General features: G+C 34.2%; 1 long non-coding RNA gene and 1 pseudogene across 1 annotated transcript; both read right to left on the minus strand.

Annotated features, from left to right (window-relative positions):
• Positions 1-6,714: 6,714 nt before the first annotated feature.
• On the minus strand, positions 6,715-7,330 carry LOC147384374 (uncharacterized). Its single transcript, XR_015172513.1, has 3 exons — positions 7,283-7,330; positions 7,116-7,171; positions 6,715-6,975 (listed from the first exon to the last, which is right to left on the minus strand). It is a non-coding gene; the product is annotated as an uncharacterized LOC147384374 (long non-coding RNA).
• Positions 7,331-14,431: 7,101 nt separating this feature from the next.
• LOC147384375 (protein FAR1-RELATED SEQUENCE 6 pseudogene) lies at positions 14,432-15,284 on the minus strand (annotated as a pseudogene).
• Positions 15,285-18,780: the final 3,496 nt, after the last annotated feature.

Below are 18,780 nucleotides of genomic sequence, written 5' to 3' on the forward strand. Positions count from 1 at the left end.
AAAAAAAATTATTTAAAAAAAATAAAAATAAATAAACAATGTTAAAGAACAAGTCGCACACTCTAAAAAATAAACAAAACTTTTATTTGTGCCTAAAAAAGTTTTTAAAAAAAATGAAATAAAATAAAAATAAAATAAAACTCCCCATGCTCACCAATCATTAAATCATCCTTAAGAAAAAGAAACCCTTCGAAATCTAGCATTATTTTAGGATTATTCCGAATGATCATTGATCGGGTTATAAAAATAATATATCTAGGTAAATATTCAAAGTCTAACCCAATGAGCAATAATTGAGCCAACAAAATAAACTAATAAGCAATCAACAAAACTAGGTCGTCTTAACAATGCTCCCATACTTGGGGTATTTCAAGTTTAATCCTCGAAAGTCCCCAGTGGAGTTGCCACTGAAAGCACCCTCGATCCGCGGGGTGCACAGATCCGCTTTTGACCCTTAAGGTTTTGGAGTCGCCACCTTGTTATTACGGTTTAGGAACCAAATACTGACTCTAAACGGATAAAGAAACTAATCTACTAAAGAAAAAATTGAATCTGAGGATCACATTACGGGATTGGAAGGTGTTAGGCACCAATCCCGCCCCGCCAATGCCGGTCTCTACTTATCCCAAATAAGATTACATTGCTAACAAAAACCAAGATAGAAAAAATAAAAGAGATTTTACCTTCGAACCCTTAGATTTGATAAAACTGCTCCTTGTACTGTACTCCTTACTTCATTTTGTCTCCGGATCTGATTTTGGATCTCCGAGGCAAGCTATCTCTTCCTTAGATCTGGATTCTTCGAATTTTGTTATCAATTTTGGGATGTTTTTGAAGGGCTTCTAAGTATTTTTCAGGCTAAAATTGAGGTATGGGTGTTAGGTAAGGAGTTGGGGCTTCGAAATTAGGATTTATGGGAGGCTAGGGAAGCTTTTTGACTTACTTCTCTTAAATTTTATTATTTGATACGAAAATAGGGTGTGAGGACCCGTATTTATAGATTTTTTTAAGGATTTGTTTAGATAGATTTAGTGTTTAATTAGAATTCTTTTAGTTAGAGTTATATTTTACTTAGAATTATTTTATATAGAGTTGTATTTTAATTAGAATTGTTTTAGGTAGAGTTATATTTTAGTTAGAATTCTATTAAATAGAGTTATTATTTAATTAGAACTCTATTAGGGTTTTGACTTTTGGTCTTATTTGATTGACTTTAAGATTTTGACTTTAGTCTTACTTGATTGACTTTAATATTTTGACTTTAGTCTTACTTGATTGACTTTAATACCTTGACTTTAGTCTTTCTTGATTGACTTTAACTTTTTGGAGAACCCCCCTCTATTATATCTTTAATTCTTTGGACCCCCAAATGGAGTGGTCCTTGAAGAAATATCTTGGCAACCTTCAACAATTTTGCCTGAGAGCCTGAATGATCGATTTCTTTAGTTCAAAATTTTAAATAATTTCATTAATATTTCACTTTAATTATTTAATATTCTATTTATTAATTTCAAAATTTTTAATTATAAAAATTATGAAATTATCGTTTTGACCCAGGAGAGGACTTTTTGTGTTTCAAGTCGATTTTTGATGTTGTAGAATGTTTTGTAATCGATTTTTTCATAAGGAATTCAATGGGAATGTTGATTTTTGCCATTTATGAAGTTTTTGTGTGAAATGGTCGTGAACTTTATGAGGGGTATTTTCGTTATTTTGTCAAATTCTGTGAAAATTGGCAAAATAATTTATTTGATTTCGATTTATTATTTTATGTGTTTGAAAGGGTTTTCCTAAATGTAATGTAGATTCTAGAGATATTTTAAGGTTAAGGGTATTTTGATAATTTGATCATTTTTTAGTGATTTTTATCTTGAATCTTCTTTTTATCTGAAAAATGATGATTTCTAAGGTTTTGGGGTTATATTTTCCTAGCGTAGCGTGGTTTCTACAGTTTTGTCAGTTTGAGATATCTCATCCGAATTTCTGAAACATATCTAGTAACAAAATAAAGTATTGGAATAAACATCCATCATTGAGAACCGTTGCGATCGGGTTGACGAGTTGATTAGTCAGGCGAATGCAAAAAATGGGGTGTTTACACGATGTGTAGTTAATAGCACAATAGCACAAGGTCTAGTGATCAATACCTGTATCTTAGTGTTGCTAACATGCACATATATACAGTCTATGAAGTGGTAAGCAATCTCATTGAAGCCATTACAGGCCTGAAAATCACAGCTCAAGGTCATTAATATTGCAATCAAGTAACCATACCAGAATTGCATGCAATAACATGGAACACCAGATGTAATCTCGTGTTCAATCAGAATACCCTTTAATTTTCTTCAAATGGGTCATAAGTCCTGACATCCACCTCAGGGGAGGGGGGGGGGGAAGCCATATATTCTCTAGAGAGTCCAATTTGTGAGTATTGCCCTAGAATAACTCTATACACATGATTTACATTTAGGTCCCAGTAAATACTGCTCTCAAGGGATTATATTTAAAGCAGTACTTAATCCTATCTAAACCCCAATCGAAGCAAACATTTTAGTATATTTTCTTTGGATATTTTTACAAATAAATGCTCCATTAGCCACTCTATTTTCCTTTCGATGCTTAAATCAAGTGAATACACCACAATAAGAGCTCATGGGGAGCAACTCCTCCTTTATCATCTTTTCTTCAAGTCACTCTAGAAGATACCATACAGGGTATAATTCAAATGGAAAAAAACAGAAATACAGAAGTACAAGAGACAAACAAGACATTGGTTTAACAACTCATTCTTAATTTTTGAGAGTTCAAAGTTTTTTCTTTGAAAAAAATCAAATAATTTTTAAGAAGATTTTTTTTTGGAAGGTATATTAAGAATGATTTTTAAGAAATTCTCCCCCATCTTTTCCTTCATAAGAAACTTTAGGGTACTTTTCAACTTCTTAGAGGTTGAACCCATCATTCTTAGTAACAGAATCTCATAGTGAAAAACATACTGAATCAAATGATTTAAACCATCCATGTTTTCAAAAGTAGAAAAAATAGGATAGCCACCACATATTTCTGAATTTAAGAATCAAACCCACATTAAGAAATAATTCCTAATTGATATACGAAATTTATGCAATAAAAACTATTTTATTTTTATTACAAAATGCATCTAAATAGTTTTTTCAATATCTTCCTCTGTATAATATTACATACAACAATCCAATCAATTAAATAACTTTCTTTTATTATGATTATATAATTTTTTACAATAAAATGAAGGGAAAAAATAAAGTGGGAAACATATGCCTTGGCTATAAGTCATATACATCAATCACACTCAACATTCACACCAAGGAGTACACCTTGAGAATGCTTCTTGTTCTGAGGTGTATGCCTTAGTTGTTTTAACAATTCTTGCACCTCATGGCCTTTTTTATCCTTGTCCTAAGGAACACCTTGAGGTATATGCCTCTCACGCTTGTAAAAACATTTTTCCTAATTTTTGCAGAATTTTATAGTGTACATCATATCACATATGAATATTTATTTTTTACCTATTAAACCAGTGCAAGTGTGCAACTATAGACAAACTAGAGGAGCATAGTGACCCAAGCAGCTTATGTGCTTTTGGCACAACTATGAACAGGTTATGATGACTCATCATAATGCAATTCTCAATTCCATGACTTTTACATTTCGATCGAAACAAGTAAGGTATGATAGAATTCATTGGAAACCTACCAACCCTTGGAAGAGTTGCTCTAGTACTTTTAAGGCAATTACCTAACAAAATTCGAAGATTCAATTGGCCTATATTTTATGCAAAAGTTATTGACCTACTCGTTTGAGCTAAAATCCCACCCAAGATAGTCTAAATGAATTAAGTGTGATACGTGATCAAAGATTACATGGAGATACATACACAAAGTTTACTTCAGGGTACAGTCTCTATTTATACTTAGTTTCTGCAAAATTATTGAGAACAAGTGATCCAAATAAAAGTAGTTTCAACATTTGCCACTACTACAATGGAATAATATAACCATATGCAAATACTCATTTCATCTCACTTTATACCATGAAAATGAAAAAAAAATATCAACTGAACAAAAGAATATAAAAAATTAAATAAATTTCGAGAGTCATACCTAACAGAGAAGGCAACTAAATACCTATTTCCCTGAAAACCTTTCAAGTGCCCATGACTTCAAACATACATGTCATCCCTAATAGTATACAAAAATTACACCAATGAGCTTTCCAATGCATAAATACCCTGATATCTTACAAGCAAATGAGAAATGCTAAAAGATTATGTGAAACACAAAGGAAAATCTTAGATTTACACTACAATATTATTTATTGCACCTCTTTCAGATTTTTCAACAAATATCTTTGATTCAGCTTTAGTGCCTCCAACACCATTGGATCATAAGGAGCTAAAACCAATGCCCTTTCCCAAATCAACCATAATCAACACTGAATTACTGATCTCATTAAAAAAATAGATTCACCAATAAAAACAAAGGAAAAAATATACTATAATTAAACAATCGATACAAGGTTGATGGAATGGGTAGTATGATGTCTAAGCATATTTAGATTCTTTAATTTGCCCATTATCATCTTTTGCTGAAAATTAAAGTCAAATAAAGGGAATGATCATTGTGTCCACTGTAACCTCACAACTAGGAATTCAAGTCAACATTGGAAACAAAATGCTTAAAGCTTTTCTGTAAATTGGGTTGGTGGCCTAAAAGGTGAAAAAATGGGAATTACCAAGTAAAAAAAACAGGGAAATACCTTGTTCAAGGGTTGTGTGTTGGGGGGCGGGGGGGGGGGGTAGGGTGGTTAGGGGATTAAGTTTCTGCATTCTTTGTGAAGTCAATGTAGGTCTGGCAATTGCAGTTTCAGAATCGATTAGTGAAGGTTAAAAATATTTATTACTTAGAGAAATAAATAAGTTTAACCTAAGTGAAAGCGCACTCGATCCACGGGGTGCGCGGATCTGCTTTTGACCCTTGAGGTTTGGGAGTCGCCACCTAGTTGTTAAGGTCTAGGAATCAAACTGACTCTAAAAAAGGCAAACTAATCTACGAAAGAGAAAAAGAGTCCGGGGATCACGTTACGGGGTGGAAGGTGTTAGGCACCAACCCCGCCCCGCCAAAGCCGGTCTCTACTAACTTCCCAAATAAATCACATTGCTAAAAACCTAGATAAAAATAAAAATAATAATTTTTATACCTTTCCCATAGCAAGGATTTTGTTCCCTCAGATCTGATAAAAACAGCTCCTTGTACCGTACTCTCTTGCTTCTTTTGTCTCCGGATTTGATTTCGGATCTCCGAGGTAAAGTATCTCCTTATTTTTGGATTTGAACTTTTCAAGTCTGTTGTGGATTTTGGGATATTTTTGGAAGACTTTTAGGTGTTTACTAGGCTAAAATTGAAGGAGGGATGTTAGGTAAGGAGTTGGGACTCCAAAACTAGGGTTTATGGGATGTTATGGAGGCTTCTAAACCTACTTCTCTTAGGGTTTATGATTTGATACGAAAATAGGGTGTGAGCACCTCTATTTATAGATATTTTTAGGGGTTGATTTGGATAGAATTAGTATTTAATTAGAGTTCTTTTAATTAAAGTTGTGTTTTAGTTAGACTTATTTTAGGTAGAATGGTGTTTTAATTAGAATTGTTTTTAAGTTAGAACTCTATTAGATTGAGTTATTATTTAATTAGAACTCTATTATGACTTTTGGTCTTATTTGATTGACTTTTAATGTTTTGACTTTAGTCTTAATTGATTAACTTTTAATATCTTGACTTTAGTCTTGTTTAATTGATTTTAATTTTGACTTTAGTCTCACTAGATTGACTTTAATACCTTGAATTCAGTCTTGCTTGATTTACTTTTAATTTTTGGAGAACCCCCCCCCATTATTTCTTTAATTCTTTGGACCCCAAATGGAGGGGTCCTTAAAGAATATCTCACGAACCCTCAACAATTTTACTTGAAAGCCCGATTGATTGATTTTTTTAATTAAAAATTTTAAATTAATTTCATCAATATTTCACTTTAATTATTTAATAATTTTTTTTTTTTAATTTTGGAATTTTTAATTATGAAAATTGTGAAATTACCGTTTTTCCCCCGGAGAGGACTTTTCACGTTTTAAGTCGGTTTTTAATGTTCTAGGATGTTTTAGAATCAATTTTTCGTAAGAAATTCAATGGAAATATTAGTTTTTGTTATTTATGAAATTTTTTGTGTGAAATGGTTGTGAACTTTATGAGGGGCATTTTCGTAATTTCGTCAAATTTTGTTAAAATTAGTGAAATGATTTATTTGGTTTCGATTTGTTATTTTATGTGTTTGAGATAGTTTTCCTAAGCGTAACGTAGGCTCTAGGGTTGTTTTGAGGTTAGGGGTATTTTGATAATTTGGTCAATTTTTAGTGATTTTTATCGTGAAGCTTCTTTTTGGTCTGCAAGATGATGATTTCTATGTTTCTAGGGTCGTATTTTCCTAGCGTAGCATGGGTTCTAAGGTTTTGTCAGTTTGAGATACCTCATCCGGATTTCTTAAACACATCTGGTAACAAAATAAAGCAATGGAATACACATCCATCATTGGGAATCATTGCGATTGGGTTGACAAGTTGATTAATCAGGAGGATGCAAAAATGGGGTGTCTACACTAAGCCTAAGTTTGTTCGACGTGGCTCATGATCTATTATACATGAAATTAACAGTAAAAACAAATCCAATTCATAAAAAAATTCTAAGAAATTTCGATTGAAAAACTCACTAGAAAACAAATTAGGGATCTCCTCTAATTAATCTGCTACAACTTCAACTCTCCCTCTATTTCAATTCACCACTAGATCTAGAGCGATCTCGAATGGATGAGAGGACAGCAGTAGATCTCTTCGAGTTTTTCCCTCAAACTCTTACTTCAAGTTCTCAATCTAACTTCAATGATTGCAAACCTTTAAAAATAAATTCGAGTAGATTGATTTCGTTGAACAATCTAAACCAATCGCAATGATTCTTGATAAAAAAATAACATCAGATTTATTACTCGAGCTTCAAGTTAGGCAAAAAATTGTCAAGAGTAGAAAATACTCACTTCAAGTTCTCATTCGAGCTTCAACGATCTGCTACGCAAAAATTGGGGCAAAAAACCTATTCAGAGAAATTGCGAGAGTTAGAGAGTGAGAGAATACGTTCAAAAATGAAATTGACAGAGTGAAGGAGAGGAAAAGAATGGAATCTATCGAGCGAGTGCTGGCTTACAGCAAAAATTTAGACACAAAAAAAAGAGCAATCCATGCGATTTTAACAAAATCTCCATTAAATGTCTGGAATTTCAGGCGGTTTTCGAATAACGCCTCCAATGTATCCGTATTTTGGGGCTGTTTTGCGAAACCGCCGTTACAAAATTACGACCCGTGATTTTAAGGGCGTTTTTTTAAAGAAAACACCGGCAAATGACTCTATTTAAAGGCAATTACAAAAACGCCCTTATTTTTGTGTCTCTGAATCCTGTCTTTTTTGTAGTGAGAGTTTGTTGCCTTGCTGAAGTTTATGCTATTGGGGTCATGGAGAATTTAATGAGAGTACCACCTTATTGCTACAAGACATCTGCTATATATATAATGTGTGTGTGTGTGTGTGTGTGCTACTGCCACCTTACTACTATGAGACATCTATTATATATTATTCGTTTGTGTGCGTGTGTGTGTGTGTTGGGGGTGGGGGAGAGAGGAGCTGGACTTGAACCCACAACCTCGAAGATGATTTGCAATATGTCAACCAACTAAAATTTATGCCTTTTATATAGGAATATTTATATTGGTCCTTATCCATTATTTTCTTGTTGTTTGACCATTGAAGTTGATGCAAACCAATCATATTTGAGATTCTACTTCAGGATTATTTTGCCATCAAAGAACTACACTTTGCAGGTATGATTTTGAAGGTCATCATGAATGCATTAATTCGATTATTTCCTTTATTTGGTATGTAAGATAAATTCATTTTATAGAATCCCTCCAAATACTCATTGGATTGCAAATCAATATTTTTTGGAATAAATCTTTTGATTTTTACTAAAATTTTCATCTATCAAAAGAAAGAAAATATCTTTTAATATATTTGAGTATTTGCTTTGTTGACACAGGCAGGGTACCAATTGAAGCTTCCATTGGGAAAAGGACTACTTGGGGGTCCTGGAAAAGAGATATCAGAGTAAAAGCTGCTATAAGGTAGGCTACTGCGATACTGGCTATGGTGCATGGAGCTGTGATAGGACCTCAAAGAGTGAGGAGGCCAAAACGAAGTGAAGTGAGAGCCATTGTAGAATGGGCCACTTAGCATGTCAATGGAAACTGGGACTTGGGGGAAGAACTATAGTGGCCCAAGAAGGGTACAATAGAGAAAGTGTATGGTACCCTTTAACTATAGAGTACAAGACAATTTTCTCTATAAACTGTCCTCTTTAGTGTCCAAATTAAAGTTGATTAATATAGAAAAAGGTGATAATCTCGGTGAGGATCAACATTGATTAACATTTTATTTCTGGTTAAAATGTCAATGCAAATGTGCGAGATGTGGCGCCCTGCCAAACACTAACACAAATCCCTATGTCAGATCTCGAGGTACTAGGTGACACCTCGAAATTTCGGCATGGTCTCCTCTGTTTATGTTAACATTCCAAGGCGATTCAACCTGCACCTAATAAACTATATACAATCCTACATACATAGATACAAATTATAGTACTAGCAAAAGCCTATATACATCTAATAACGTACGAAAGATTAGAGTGCGGAAGAATAATCAGAATACAGGATTTTACAAATATTTCTCACTGTAACAAAAGTCCTAACGCTCAGAACAAAATCTATTATACTCCTTGACAAATCGACCCACTAGGGGATGTAGCCCAAATACTCACCAGGTGACGAACTCTGGTTGTCTATCTGACCCACCAGATGATCCTCACTCGTACTCTATACCTCCCTCACCAAGCTCTGAATCTGAGACTTAAAAAATAGAGAAAGAAATGGTGAGTAACAATGGTTACTCAGTAAGGAAACAAACAATTTCTGCCAATAACCTCTCTTAACATGAACGAATAAATGTACTGAATCATTTTAAAAATAAAATTTTACAGAATAAACTACGATTAACTGGTACATATAGCCAGGAACTAGCAACTAAACATTTTAAAACTCATATTACATCGATCAGCAATACTCACTATAACATTATCTTTTTATACAAATCTAATTGAACAAATGGAAACATTAAACATACATTTCAGTTTATATATCAAAATAAGGCAACATATACATAATACACAATGGTGGAGTATTGGAATTAGAGAGTTGGGATTCACGACTAGATCGCTCCCAGTCGGGACATGATGTTACAATTATTCTCTAGGTTTTAGTTCCTGATTTTGTGGCTGGTCGTTGTTTACCACGCTTGGTTGACCATTTATCTGGCTCAGGCTGGCCGTTTGACGTGACCGTAAGCAATGGGTCTCTTTTCGATGTGTCAGAACGTTCGACTACTATAGATTGTTAGTGATCACTGACTAACCATCTTCATCTATGCCTATCAGGCATGCATGTGATTCCCAAATATAAAAACCATTTGTATACGACCACCTTTACATTACAAGTTCACTGGTAAAGATAGAGAAGAATAATCCGGATTCCAGTTGTGACTCCATTCTCATACGCGTCCCATACACGTATGAGCTTGGTGGTCCCTACCGTACATCCCAGGATAGTACACCACTCCGGATGATATGACGCACTATCCCTTCAGGCATTCACAAACTCTTTAACAGCTCACAAAATAGTTACATATATATATTATTTTCATTTAAAAATAAAAGAGAAATTAACAATACAAGATTGAGAATGGATATCCAGTTTCTTACTATGCAAGTGTGGCCATCCGGCCTAAAATAAATAGCATAGCGGAAATGTAAACAACGCCTCGCGCTAATAGAAATTTGAATAAGCATGCAACCAACAATATTATCCCTGGATATCTGTTCACCAACCTACACACAACACAACAGCGTAAAATACAGACATCACCCCTCGGGTGTGACTGACATTTTACCGATTCATACCCTTTTTCCCTTTTTTCGATTTTTACAGTTTTCAATCTCTTCAATAAAATATCAATTTTCTGATATTCATCAACTCAATATGAATTCATTGAATATTAAATCACATTTTCCAACTATAGAATTTATTTTTATCAATAATATTAAAAAATAATACAAATATTATATCAAAACAGGGTCCAAGCAGTGCACAAGACCTAATTTATGGAAATAACCCGTTAAAATACCTTACCCACGTATAATTATTAAAAATATAATTAAACATATCAAACATTCAATTTCTGGCGTGAATTTTTGAAATAACAAAAGAATTCTATATTTTAAAAATACATCCAAATTTTTCGACAAAAACCTAAGTGCAATTTTAACAATCTACGATTATTAATAGAAATTGAGAGTTCCCTACTATCTCTAGGCGAAATGATCGAAGCACGTGCGCAGAAATCGAGATAGTAGGGGACACGAAAATCTAGACGGACCAAACTTCGAAATGGCTGATTTTTAAATTTGGTGTGATGATTTTGAAGATCTCGACACCGTCGTCCTTTCTCCCTTCTGCGACGGAGGACAGTTTGACCCCGAAACGGATGAAATCCAAGGTCGAAGTTATGAAATCTCCATAAATACGTACAGCTGATTTTCGATGATATCAGGAGAAAGAGAAGATGAAATGAAGGGATCTTGGGTTGGTTTTATAGATGTCGAAATTGCGGATCTTTTTCCCTTCTACGGCGATCGTCGACGACAAGCCGTTTGCGGAAGATCTGAGGTAAAAGATTGGAGAAAAAATGAATTTTCCATTCTTATTTGTCGTGGCTGTATGTACGAGTTGGGGAAGATGAGATATATAAAAAAATAATTTAAATTTTATTTATATAAAAGTTGGGATGAAATCAGTATTTCGCCTATTATTTTGATCGGTGATAACTTGACCATCCGGACTCCAAAACTGATAAATGAATACTCCGGATCTAATGGTACAGTCAATTTCTACAAATTATGTCTCTATCAAAAATTTACATTTTTAGCCTGAGGTGACCCCTAAACTTGATGTCGTTTTCGTTTCTGACGATAATTCGACTTTTTGATCTCCAAAAATGACAAATAAATAGTCCATGTTCAATAATTTTTCATTACGAATCCAATGGTATAATCGAATTTTACTAACTATTGCTCTAACAAAAAGTCACTATTTTAGTCTGGTCCGACTCGGTATTGAGGATTTTGCAACTTTTATGTTCGAACTCGCATTTGAGCGTGCTTACAGGCTAAAGTATGTTTTTCGATCATTTTGAATCCAATGGTGAGGTCAGATTCCATTAAAAATGATCAGAAACATTCTAAAATTTTACCCTTAAGTCCCACTTTCAAGATTTTCTTAAAATTCCCTTATTTATTTTTCCTCGAGATACGAATTAAAATTTTGAGGTTTTACACGAGACTTGCCCAAAACTATCGGGTTAGTGTGCATCAACCCTAGTGTGAGGTAGTGGGTTCAATCTCATGAAGGGCAGATTTCCTTAGTGGATTTGAAATCACATAATTCCCAAGTGTTATCCTGGTCATGTACCAAGCACAGTGGGTACTACCTAGTACTAGCAGTAAGTCAGGTGGGCCAATCACCCTACCAATTAACAAAAGAAAAACCAAAGTTGCCAAGTTTTCTTTCAAGGAAGATAGTAAAAATCATGATTCAAGATTTCATCTAGTTTTGGAATGTTTCAATAGAACATTTTGATTTTGGGCTAGTTTGGAATGAAACATTGACCCCAAAGTATAGAATGTTTTGGATTATTTTCATGTTTTGGTAAAGACCATTTTGAATTTTTTTTCCTAATTGAAATATTATCTTGATACGATATTTTATACCTAGGTAAATATCAAACCATTAAGATCTAATTAACCTCTCTAAACTATCATGGGTTTATTAGGTACATTGTTAATTTCATCATATAAACCACTACTGAACTTCAAATCTAAAACTACAAATTTCTACTGATCAAAATACAAAAAGATGACATTACTTTGGGTCATTCAATTATAGTCTAAGTTCTTCGAATATTTTGAGGTGATGTAGACAACCATGTTGTAGATCTTATTGTCTGTCTAATGAAAATAGGATCATTTTCAACTTCATGTACGATTGGAAATCTTCGAATTCAAGGCAACAATGAAGTACCAAGTGAAAAAGGATTCTCTTGCCCAACAATGAAGTACCAAGACTTTTTAATTCAGTTTTCTCTAATACAAATGAAAAGTAACTATCTTTCCAATCATCAAGAAAATTATCTAATCACTCCAAAACAAACAAAAAAGATATCTATTATATCAAACCCAATATCCACAAAGAATCCAAATTTGTATAACCGGATATTCCAATTGAAAACATGTCCCTGTTCTCTAATCCTATAACACAATGCTCTCAAGGCTTCCAATAACCACGTGTTATTAGAAGCCTAAGAAATATATTCCCATCTTGGGTTGGTACTTCAACAACGTGTGGCCCTCGCCATGCACAAACATAAGCTATATAATTAACTCTCCAAATAATTGAAAAAACACAAATTTTTTGGAACAAATGTCATATACAGTCTATATATGAGTGAGAGAATCACCTATAATACAAAAAATAGATCCAGACTTCAAAAAAAATTGAAAATTACTAATTAGAAGTCCCCAAAATTTTGTAAATTAGCAAAATGTGAACTTCCCCGACAATTCATTCGTTTCATGACTAGTAATTCCCTGAATTAAAATAACTTTGCTAGCTAAAAGATACTAACATTATTCAACTAAATATTTTCTTAAAATGCTCAACGCTAATAGATATTACCGAATCTTAGCAACAAATCTTGGAACGTGAATTGGTGGCCCATTGATACAAAAGAAGGTAAAGGATTACTAATAGATGATTGCACCTCGACCTGGCAACCGATCGACTCGAATTGTTTCTACAAATTTTTAAACATTAAGATAAATTAGACCCAACAATAAATATTCAACACATGTACATACTTACTATCATTTAACTTATTGTTATATTTACACTTTCTTGTATTTCAATGAATGGGTTAACTTGATACTCAATTTGGATGCTTGGTTGTGTTAAAGATATAGAATGTTGGTTGATGTAATTCACTTCTTCCACGGGTAACCATCCAGACAATATTTATATAAAATCATTGTTAGTAAATAATTTATATGAAAATAAAACTGGCACCTAGGAAAGACAACAAATACTAACCTATTGGTTGTTGTTAGTATCATGGACATAATTCAATGACATGCTCTTTGGATTGTTTCATATCTAGAATTTTAAAATTATAAGCTTAAAACATTAAATAAATAAATAAATAAATAAACTCAGTTCTTTCAATATAAAAAGAACTAACTTTTTTCTTTTTTGCATTCACCGCTTTTTCAACTGTTGACTTCAACCTTAGTTCACGAGTCCGACTTTTACGTCTAACTTGAATGGGATCAATACTCTTGATAGTATTTATTTCTTCAACACTTCCAATTGGATTTTTGTCTAGATTTTACTTATTAAAAGCAAGCAGTTCATCCTTCACTTTTTTAATAGCATTCAATGCTAAGTTGTATTTCATATCTGACACCGATCCAATCTCTGTAATTTCGTGGCATTGCTTATAAATTTCATCATAACGATCCATTAGGTCACATATAAACCTACCAACTTCATTAGAGCACTTGAGGCCATGCAAATGCTTAAAGTCCTTTCTCCATCGTTCTACAATGTATTGAAACGGAAGCTTTGTGACATCATTATTATCAAGAACACATATTGCATGATTGCATAAAATACCTCGAAACTCAAATGAGCGATATATACATTGTACCTCTATTTTTTCTGCATTGAAAAAAACTTCAAACTTCTTCATAATGGGTCACTAATCCCCTCAATTGTCATCATTTCTCTTACTTCACATGTAAAAAGAGGCCCATTTTGAGAAAAAAGTATGTATCGACAATTTACTACATTCTTTACTTCTTGAAATTTTGCAAATATGTTGCTCATGTAAAATGAGCACAATTGCTTCTCCATAGGCAGATTCAAAACTAATTCTTGTTCTTTATGAAATGAGTTAAAATCCACCAAAGCTTCATTTTCATACTTCATTTCTAATACAATCTCATATTGACTAATAAATTATTTTAGGGAAGTTTTTAAATTCACATAACTATCGAAAAAAAACATTCATACTCTCACTCCATTGAATCGTGGACATTCTTGCCCAAAAGTGATCTTTCACAAACACCGGGACCCATTTATGTCAAATTTTGTATAAAGACTGAAGCCAATCATTATCTTGCAATACAAAGTCTTCAATCATTTCCCCCCATGCCTGTTCAAACTCTTTCACTTTTAAAGTATGCACTGTCATTTTCAACTTTCTAACAATTGCTTCGAGTTCCTTGAAACTACCAAATTTATCAGGAACCTTATTCATTATGTGCGATAAGCACAAACGATGTTGAGCCCTAAGAAATATCTCAGATACGGCTCCTTGAATAGATTTGCATTGGTCAGTGATAATTGCATTAGGTGGTTGGTTTGACATGCATGATAACCAAACTGTAAAAAGTCATACTTAGCTCTCTATTGATTCACTTGAAAGCAAGCTACCCCAATAATACAGATTGTCCATGATGATTAACTCCAACAAAAGGTACAAACGACATATTTATTCGTTAAATACGTTGTGTCAAATGAAATGACATCACCAAAATATTGATAAGATATCCTAGATCTTGCATCGACCCAAAATACATGCTTTAAACGCCCCTCACCATCAATGTCCATCAAATGGTAAAAGTTTGAATTCTGTTTTTGCATGCGGATAAAATATTGGCGTATCGCTTCAACATCACCTTCACCAAGCCTCAAACATCTTGTACTTTCAACATAATTTCTAACTTCTTTTTCATCAAATGACAAATTTTCAATGCCCCATGCTCGAGCAACAAATGAAAGAAATGATTTGCATACAGGTATCCCTACATTATCATTTAATTTAAATTGTTTTTTATCCGCTCATTCAATTTTTTATTGCTCTTATAAAATCTTGACTTTGCTGAACTAACCATATGATTATGTTCGAGATTCACCTTTGTTAAATACAACATACCATCTATATCTCTTATTGTATTAACTCTAGCTTACATCCAACTCTCGATGACATTTTTGTTCAATTTGCTTCCAAATCTTGATGACCATCTATCGATGACATTGAACCCTCCCTTGGGTCCAATATACCCAATGTTGGCTATCCAACATATATTTACTGAGATGAGAACAAAGATGCAATAGGGGTTTCAACAAGAAAAAGATGAGATTTAAGCTATCAAAAGAGAGAATGAGCAGTTGAGATAAATATTGTTGAAAAGATCTAAAACGAGGGAGGAGCTAAAAAGTAAAGAAATTTAAGAAAGTGAATCTCGAAACGATAAAACTGAGCGCATAGAATTCGAGATAACTGTGAACTCAATCAGAACATATGTACTTAAATGAAATTCGAAAGCTTGGAATCTAGTCAATAAGGAAGAATTCGGGGAGTTGCTCCAAAGGAGGGGCGGCAATAACAATAGAGGAAAATATGCAAATCGACTAGCACGGGGCGTTATCAGGAAACTATATGGAATACCATTTTCTCTAATGATTTTGGCATTCAAACCATCGAGAAACTTTCATCCTCCGAAGTTCAGAAACTAGATGATTCTTTATTAAGGACATGATGCGCTACTTTGCAAACTCCTTCCATCAACGTTCAGGCAAGAGGTTGTCTCTTGGTTCCAGGGTTTACCTCTAAGGTCCATCAACAATTTCTCTGAGCTTGAAGAAAACTACGTGACGCAGTTCATCCACAATCAAAAAAAGAAAGCCGACTTGAATGCCTTGTTTCACTTATGACAAGAAACAAGTGACACAATCCGAGCTTCATGTCTAGGTTTAGAACAAAGTTATTAACAGTAGAAAATCTAGATGAAACACCACCAGGTATTCGATTACATGAGTCGTTGATCAAAGTCGACCCCACACGACTGGAAGACTTATACCTGAAGGTAGAAAAATACATCATAATGGAAGAGACGATAAAGAATATAGGGCATACCTTGATGGTAAATGTGGACATGGGAATGTTCATCATTGAACCTCAATGCTACATTATTTGGAGTCGCCACCATTTGGAAATAGGTGTGAATGGGCACCCGAATCGATTCTTTTGAAAATAATTTTTTCATGGCATTGAAGTGACTCTCAATCATAGAAAATATATGGTTTACCTAAGATCTAGGTAAGGAGATTCGGTTAGAGAATGGGGAAGGTGTTAGGCACCCCATTCTCTCCACCTAGGGTGGTTACCTTTAGATTTGGTCATTTTTAGAAATGATTAATATAACAAGTAAAGGGCATGGGATACATGAAGTGGGTGGGTGCACATGGTGTGTATGTACCTCTTTAGAAGAGGATTTGATGTTGGTGTTGACATAAGAAATATCTTATGGAAGAAGATATTCTATGGAGTCAACACACTTTTGCATGAGTTGAGATGTTGGTTTAGGATTTTAGAGAAGTTCCATGGATGGAGTACCCTTAGATCCATAACCTTAATGCATGCATCTTTAGCTAGAAACTTAGTGTTTTAACCCCATCAAGAGAGTTACACATTTCTTCATCATAGCCAAACATGTGTGATGTGTGTGCATAGTGTACATTATGATACATGATATGAGAATGGGTTAAAAAGGACTTCAACCTCCGTCCTTTCAACCAAATCGCCTCAAGCATTTCATGCCCAAGGTTGAGGTTCAATCTACTCGGGATGAAGGAGGGTTCTCCATTACATCCTAAGGGTTTCTAAAATGAAAAAGGGAGAGGGATAGAAGAAGAAGATGCAAGTTATAAATAAATAAATAAATAAATAACTATTATCCACCTTGTCTCCTTAGAAGTCTTGAATGAACTTGAACTTAAGAGATGAACTTGAAAATTAAAGGATGTAATTGAGGGTGAGTTGAGAGAATTGAAGGTTGAGAGATTAGAAATGAGTAGAGAATTTGATAGAATTTTAGGTTGAGAGATGGGGGCTTGAGAGCATGAATTGTTCATAGAAAGTGAGGGTATTTATAGAGTTTTTGGAGAACTTTTGAGGATAAAGTGGTCCAACCCTAAAAATAATGAGAATGGACATAAGGTTTAGGTTATTTCTTTTTGGATTTTTCATTTGTATGGGGGTAAAGATGACATTTGTGAATAAACCCTAAAAATATTTTTTGATCCTTGATTTTTTGGTAAATAGAGGTGAGAGGACAAAAGTACTTTTAGGAGAGTGAATAAGGAAGTAACATGTGTAAAGGTGGAGTGGTAGGTAAAAAGTACTTTTGGGAGGGTGAATAGGAGAATGACATGTGTAAAGGTGAAGTGGTAGGTTAATAGTCCTTGGTTCATTTGTAAATAACTCATAAAACAAGGATGGAAGTGTATTTTTGAAATGGACCAATGGGAGAACTCCATGTATGTACTTGAAGATTCCCACCTTTTGAGGGCATAATGGGAAGTTCTCTCACCTTTATGGACTATTACCAAAGACCAAATAATCTTTTTGGTTTGACTAAACTTTTTGAGTTTTCACAAAAAGGAAAGTTGACCCTCCAATTAGATGATGCATTGGGCATTGGGGGCTTATGAGGTATTAACATGTGTCATCTTGTGAAGGGGTGAGAGAATGGACTTGGAGTGGGCTTGGTGTTGGGCTTGGGTTTGGGTTTGGGTTAGGATATGAACTTGGGTTTGGGCTTAGAATGGACTTGGCTTTGAATTTAGGATATGGACTTGGGTTTTGGATTTAGGATATGGACTTGGGTCTTGGACTTGGATTAGGTTGGAGGAGGAAATGGACCTTGGTTATAGTATGGGTGATGGAGCGGTGAATGGAGAATGGTTATGGGTTAGGGACAAGGTTGAGCATGCAAGCTATATAACATGATGTATATATGCATGTATGCATGAATAATGATGCCAAGTGGCAATGTGGGTCCATCAAAGAGCTTGAGTTCTAAATCGGAATAATTTCGAGGAAATTTGGATCTTCCTAACGGGTTCGTGCAAATTGGGGTGTCTACAGTAAAAATGGTGAATTCAGTAGAACCTATTAAAGAAGCTGAAAAACCTACGGAACCAAAGGTCAGAAGGAATAGAAGCCAAGGTGAAAGAAGAAGATTAGCATGGAAGACGAGACGAAATTACACCACGTTGAACACCAAAATGTCAGAGATTCTGAGGTACAGTTGGGATGATCCGAATTTTATCCTACCACCAAGGAAAGTCAAGAAAGCCTTATTGGGAATACTATAAGACCGATGACCACCCAATAGATGATTGCTAAAGACTTAGAAACATTATCTAAGATATGATTGAGGATGGGACACTCAAAAGATATATGAGAGCTACCACTAAAGGAAGGGAGCGACGAAGACAACAAGATGAATAGGCACCTCATCCTCTACCTCAAGAAGATCGACAACGGGAAGAAGAGGGACGTAAGGTGGTGCATACAATCTACAGAGAGCACAATGCCGAGAAAAAAATAGGAAACGGTACTCGGATGAAAGTAAAGGAAAT

This window comes from Akebia trifoliata, chromosome 15, assembly GCF_017979445.1.
Source record: "Akebia trifoliata isolate Shusen 1 chromosome 15, ASM1797944v1, whole genome shotgun sequence".
Taxonomy (NCBI): Eukaryota; Viridiplantae; Streptophyta; class Magnoliopsida; order Ranunculales; family Lardizabalaceae; genus Akebia; species Akebia trifoliata.